Source organism: Crocodylus porosus, unplaced genomic scaffold (genome assembly GCF_001723895.1).
Source record: "Crocodylus porosus isolate Cpor-Errol unplaced genomic scaffold, CroPor_comp1, whole genome shotgun sequence".
Classification (NCBI taxonomy): Eukaryota; Metazoa; Chordata; order Crocodylia; family Crocodylidae; genus Crocodylus; species Crocodylus porosus.
Genome location: NW_017728951.1, coordinates 44,709,125 through 44,715,504, shown reverse-complemented (window position 1 = coordinate 44,715,504; position 6,380 = coordinate 44,709,125). Strand labels below are relative to the sequence as shown.

The window sequence follows — 6,380 nt, the reverse complement described above, 5'->3', positions numbered from 1 at the left end:
ACACATTGGTGGAGAGGGGAGAGTGAGCTGCCAGTGGGTAGAGCAAACCCTGGGCTGTGTGGGGCGGGGCTGGTGGTTCCCTTCACAGCAGTGATCCCCCCCAGCCCAGGCAGCACCTGCCCACAGGCACCCAGCTCGGGCAGTCCCGGGGGGCACCGCAGCCACGGAGGGAAGCACCAGGCTCCCGCGCAGCTGAGGCAGGCAGGTTCTTGGTTGGGGTGGGGGAGAGATCAGGCTTGTTGCTTTTTCTGCACAGGCCTTGCTTTCCCAGGCTGCTGCTAGGCTGCCTGCAGGGCTTTCTGCAAAGCCATGAAGCTGCACAGAGCCCAGTGCTTCACTCCACGGCTGTAGGAGCAGCAAACTAAAACTCCTCAAAGGAATTTTAGTTTGTTGCACCCCAAGTCATTTAAGGTGCATTACACCACTGAATTTCCTACAATGGCTGTAATTAATGTGCAATATGTTGCCGAGGCATGCAAACACCAACACCATTAAAGCAGTGCAAACGCATTTAAAATGTTGTGTGCACACGCCTTTCATTTCGTCTACACATGGCCCTATTTTCCACAGTTTACTTGCCCATTTCTCTTGCCTCCTTTTCTCTAACTTAAACTTTGATCAAGAAAATGCAAGCAAATTCTATACCATAATGCCATTATTAGACTTAGGATTAGGACCTACTAGGTGCGTCGTCTACACAGGCTGCTAACTGTACAGTAGCCTAACAGTACTGTGCAGTAGTGTGTCACAGCACAAGCAATACCAATACACTACTGCTCAGTAGCATCATTAAAAAGGCGTGCGCTGGTGCTGCTGAGCAGCAATGCTAGTTACTGAGCATTAGTATAGTACTTGATTATACAAGTACTAAATTTAATGCATAGTAACTATGGCACATTAATGAATATGTAGATGTGTCAGCTGTGGCCTATAACTTTAATTCAAGGTTCTCAGAGTACTTCACCAAAAGGAAAAGCAGTATCACTTTATTATATATGGAAAAATTAAGATACAGAATGTAAAGACGTGCAGGACACTCAGGGCTTTGTTGACTTCAGCTGGAACTGCGAATGCTTAACTCAGTTAAGAAGCACATTGGGAGTGACTGGCTCAAGTTCACATAATATATCAATGATAGAACTGGGATGAACAACCAAGGTCTCCTGACTCCCAGTCAGTCCTCCACTTGTAACCAATCAAGCATTTTTTACTAAGCAGTCAAGGTCAAGCTTTGGAAGATTGATTTGCAGTTTGTCCCAGTTAAGAAAAGAATGTGTCACTTGTGAACAGTAGGTTTAAAACTTAGATCAGATCATATTTGCTTCCCCAAAATCACATTATGAGCGAATTTGAGTTTTAGTATGTGATGCTGCTCTTCAGTTTATTCCTATCAAAAGATAGACTGAGTCAACTGTAATTGATTTAGAGAATGACCTATAACAGGGAGGTCTATGTACATTGGGGGAGCTCTGTTTTGTACTCTGCAACAGTAATTAATCTCCAATAATTCCTTTTTTCCTCCATACATATTTTCACAATTCTTGAGGGGAAAAAAACTTTGATGATTTTTTGCATGGCCACAACATGTGGAGAAGTCAAGTGGACTGTTAAATCAACAGAGAAGAATATCCACTGATTTTTTTTAACTTTTTATTTGACAGCTTGCCAGTAAAGTTTAATGACTTGAATAAACAGTTACAGAGTGAATCATAAATTGAGAAGGCAATGTGGAACAGGTATCTGAAAAATCAAAACAAATGAATCAGAGAAGATTGAAATCTGAACCAAAAAATGTACACATTTCAGTGGATCCATAAATAACCAGAAATATAAATTGGTCTTTGATTATGAATTTCACAAATTAGCTATTTTACTGTTATTGTGTGTCCGAAGAGAGAACAGTTACTACACACAAGTCGTGCCACATTAGACATAACTAACCAGGTTATAACATTTGCCAGTTTAGATCCATCAAATCTGGTTGCCTTCCTCTTTATAGAGTGCTTGTGAAATTGTGCAGTGCTTTATATATAGAAAAAGCATTCTTCCTGCCCATTTCCTCAGCTTTCACACAGAAGCACAAACATGAACTGCTTAATGTGCCCGATCTGAAGTCAATTTAAGTCATTTTTTTTTTTTACTGCAATAGCTTTTAGATCAGCCTCATTATGAACTGCCTTAACCCAGTTCCACATTAGTTGAAGTTATGATACAAGAGAATAGGAGTGATAACAAGAGGTTTCTGTGGGAAAGCATTTATAACTTGCCGACCTTGGATTAAATGGAAAGAGCAAGGAAAAATCAGAATTCTATAGTATCCTTAGAGAGTTAGTGTACCTCTGAAGAAATAAATTAAAGGCTTCATGGAGTATAGAATCTCAACATGGCCTTCTTTTTATCAAAAGACTAAGGTTAAAAGTTTGCAGCACTTCCAAGTGTCTTCGCCAAGTATCCTTCATGGTGCCAAAGTATGTACCTGTGTTACCCTGAAAACCCATGTATTTTATTTTTATCTTGTTTTAATAGAAGATCAGAACAGCCATCTAGAATACATAACAGGATTCAGCCTAGTGGCATTCCACATTTTCTGTTAACTGTTTATATACAGCTTTCACGTTAAAAGAAAGGAATATACATCTCTAGTTCAAGCAATTGGAGTAGTCTAAGACATTATATTATTAATACAAAATTTAAGCAGGAGATTCCAATAAAAATGCATAGCAATTCATTTGAAGTTCAATCAATGTTATATGCTTTTAGCCAAAAGGTAAAAGGCTGCAAAAAAGAGAACCCAAGACAGGCTTCTTGGGTTTTGTTGTTTGATAGAAAATTCTTTATGCAAAGGTTCAAAGTGCCATTCAGTATTTTCAGCCATTTGTAAAATGTACAGAATTTTTACCCTCCTGACATTCTTGGATCGTTATGTTTTCCTATCTACTTTTGATGGCACAGATGAGAACAGATAGCCAGCAAACTCACCAGCTTTTATATTGGCAATGCACATATAAAGATACAGGATATTTGTTTCTTTTTTTGCAAATGGAAAGGAATGAAATGCATCTCTCTGATTACCTGTGCACATAGGAAAAAAACTGTAGTCTTTTCCTTTCATTCAGAATTACTGTTTCAGACACCAAACAAATACTGCTTGGTAGTTTTCTAAAATTACCAATCTTAATATTGCCTTGTAATATCTAATCAATAATTTCATTACATGTGCTACTGGAAAAAAAACAATAATTATAAATTTGAAAAATAATATGTTGGCATAAAATGATTTTGAAAGGTGCTGAAAAAGAACTATTTCAGACAAAAACTACAAATGTGCAAATTATATTATATTTCAGTGTATGTAAAATTCCAGGCCAAACTGTTTGGATACATTTTCCTTTCTGAAACTACCTTTGATAAGAAATGCATTACAAACTCATCAGTTTAGCTTCCTGTTAACAAAGAGACAGCAGCCGTCTGGATTATTCTAGATCCGCAGTGAAACTGCCATACTACGTATGCTCAAACTAAAGCTGTGCAAATTTGACAAGGGGCAGATGAATCCAGGAGTTATTGTGCAGGGGTTTAAGTCTATGCGGCAGCTGACGGTTGAAATAATCATCTATACATCGCTCTGAGCTAGCTGGGGAAAGGTTGAAGCTGTATATTTTCAACATATCTAGTCTAATGGTTAATCTGTTGTCTTGTACAGGGGGTGCTGGGTGGAATCACAGCAATAGCTGACAGTTTGGAGGAATTGCTGTGGGTATTTTCAGTTGCCTGATTCACAAAGTGGTAGGTAGCAAAGTCTAAACAGGCTTGTCATTGAAAGAGGGAAGTCATGTTCACTGTCACTCAGATAAAAACAACTTTGGTAGCCAGAAGCTCAATCAACATATTGACTATTTGCATGTAGTAATAAGGAGCTCCAAGTCATCATGGTCCATCACTTCATGAGTTTGAGAGCTGAGCTTTATATGAAGCATGCCAGGTTACAGGAAAACAATGATTGTTCTTTTGGGGATTAAAGTAGGAATTTGCTTTAAAGAAAGACGAAAGGAAAATTATGGGGGGAAAGAATTCAATTAGTTATTCAAATCAGGGATGATCTACTGTAGAAAATGTTGTACTGGTATTGCTGACGTGACTTACCTCTGCAATGATGTGCCATCACCCTTCACAGAGAGTAAAAGAGGCTGTGTTGTGGGTTAAAACCAAAAATGACGTATCTGGAAGTGATAGCTGTAGCTGATGGCTGACTATAAAAGAAAATGCTGTTAGACAGTGGTGAACATATAGAGCTGAAAGTCTTGACAATTCCAATTAAAAATGGTTTTCCTTTCTTATATCTATTCCACCCCGTTCTTTCTCCCTCACTACTGCCCACACACTTTTAAACACATTTTCATCTCCCCTTCTAGTCAAATCATGCTGAAGCCAGTTTTTAGCCATCTCTGAAACCATGGTACTGGTATTCTGTCTTTGTGCATTTAGCTTAAGGCTGAGGCCTGTTTTTAAGTTAAGGCAAGTGCATATTCACAAAAAAAACCCCTAGACTGCCATAGGCATGGGATTAACCATGTTGGTTGTTTTTAAAATGGCTGTAACTTGCTGATAATCAGGGATCCTAGTTTTGTTTGTTTAAAAATCGCAATTTCTCTGATTTAATAAAGCCTCCCCACAAATTCTTTGATTAAAACCTCCAAAATCCATGTTTTTCCATGATTAAAATGAAATGCCACTATATATATATGTATGTATCAGTTGAACACAATGTTTTATTGATATATTTACCATTTTAAAGCAATTTGGCAGCCTACCAGTGCTTCAATCACTATAATAAAATACATTCTAAATACCTATAAATTTTAGCATTTGATTTGGGGTATTTTAGCATGGAAATCTGGGGGGCACATGCCCCCCATGTCTCCCATGGGAGTATATGCAGCACTGGGGAAACAGCCCCCACCTGAGTGAGTTGCATGCCAGCCCCATCCCATGCCCCACACAGTGCCTAGGCTGGGCAGTACCCTCAGCCCCAGCCATGTCCAACTTGTTCCTTCCTTCCCTCACTCTGGGGGCCTCAATTCCCTCTCCCATCTCATCACCAGATCTATCTGCGAGAAGTTGCTCTCCAGGCTGCCTAGCAGCCATGTACATGTGTATTTGTGTACATGCACATGGCACCCTCTGCTGATTGCCCTTCTCCCGCTCCCCTCAGCCCCTTGCAGGATGGAACTCTGCCAGCCTGCAGGGGTAAAAACCCACTGTTCCCTGCATTTTTCTCCTTAAAATGAAACAATCTGGGTTTTACCGCATTTTTCCATTGTGAATAGAAAACCTAGATCCCTGCTGACAATTGTTTAAATCACCATCATTATAACAAAGAAAATCCATTTAAATAATAAATATATAGATATGGTTTGTTAATATTGTCTTCAGGGAAAACCTTGTATTTTTTACCCAGGATGAAGGCTATCTGAGAACTCTCGTAGGGTTGCATGCATTACTCCACAAAAATCTTCCTCTGTATGCATAAATTTGATACTGCTATATACATTTTGATATTTGATAGGTGTTATTAGTAGGAGAATATTAATATGTTTTCTGATCGCGACATGTTGAATGGTTGTCATTACATAGGAAACATTTGCCAAAACATACTTATTTCTGTCCTTAGATTAGGAAAAATCACATTATGTTTAGACCCCAGGGGTGCACCTGCATGAGATGTTTACTGCAGAGTACACTAATTAGCTACACAGTAAAATCTCAGTGTCTACACATGCAGCCCTATTAGGCTGCACTAAACTAATAAAAGCTGCTGTAGGTTAGTATTTTTCAATACAAGTACTATCCTACAGTGGCACTCTTTAGTGCACAGCACTACACGTATAGCTCAACATGGTGTGGTTCTGGGCACATGTGTAAACATGGCACCCAGGAGCAATAAACTCTATAACAAACTGCACCAGTGGTTATTGCTTTGTGTTAATTTAATGTGTAGACATGCCCCAAGGGTGGTAAATGTTCACCTCTTTATGGTGACCACTGTGTATATTGAAATTTTATCATTTAATTTTTCTCATTCACTATTTTTTATGTGGCATTCTCATTAATTTGTTTAATGCTTCCCCAAAAGATATAGGAGTGTATCTGTTTCTCACCAACATTAATTCTGATTTATAGATATGTGGTAAGGGTCCTGTGCAGTTTGAGGAATATATTGTCATTGATAACACAGATACCAATGTCATCTACAGAAATCAAATATATAACCAGTAGTGCCAAAATATAGGCCTTTTTACCATTTCAGCTAAATGAGACTTAATTTATCTGAGTGAAAGGAAGTTCTTCAGTGGCTGCATCACTGAATTTGCCCACAAAAT

General features: G+C 38.7%; 1 protein-coding gene across 1 annotated transcript in view; it reads left to right on the top strand.

Moving 5' to 3' along the window:
• The window catches only part of KCNMA1 (potassium calcium-activated channel subfamily M alpha 1), a 997,979-nt gene that overhangs the window by 830,085 nt on the left and 161,514 nt on the right, over nucleotides 1–6,380 (top strand). The gene's annotated exons all lie outside the window — the stretch shown is intronic.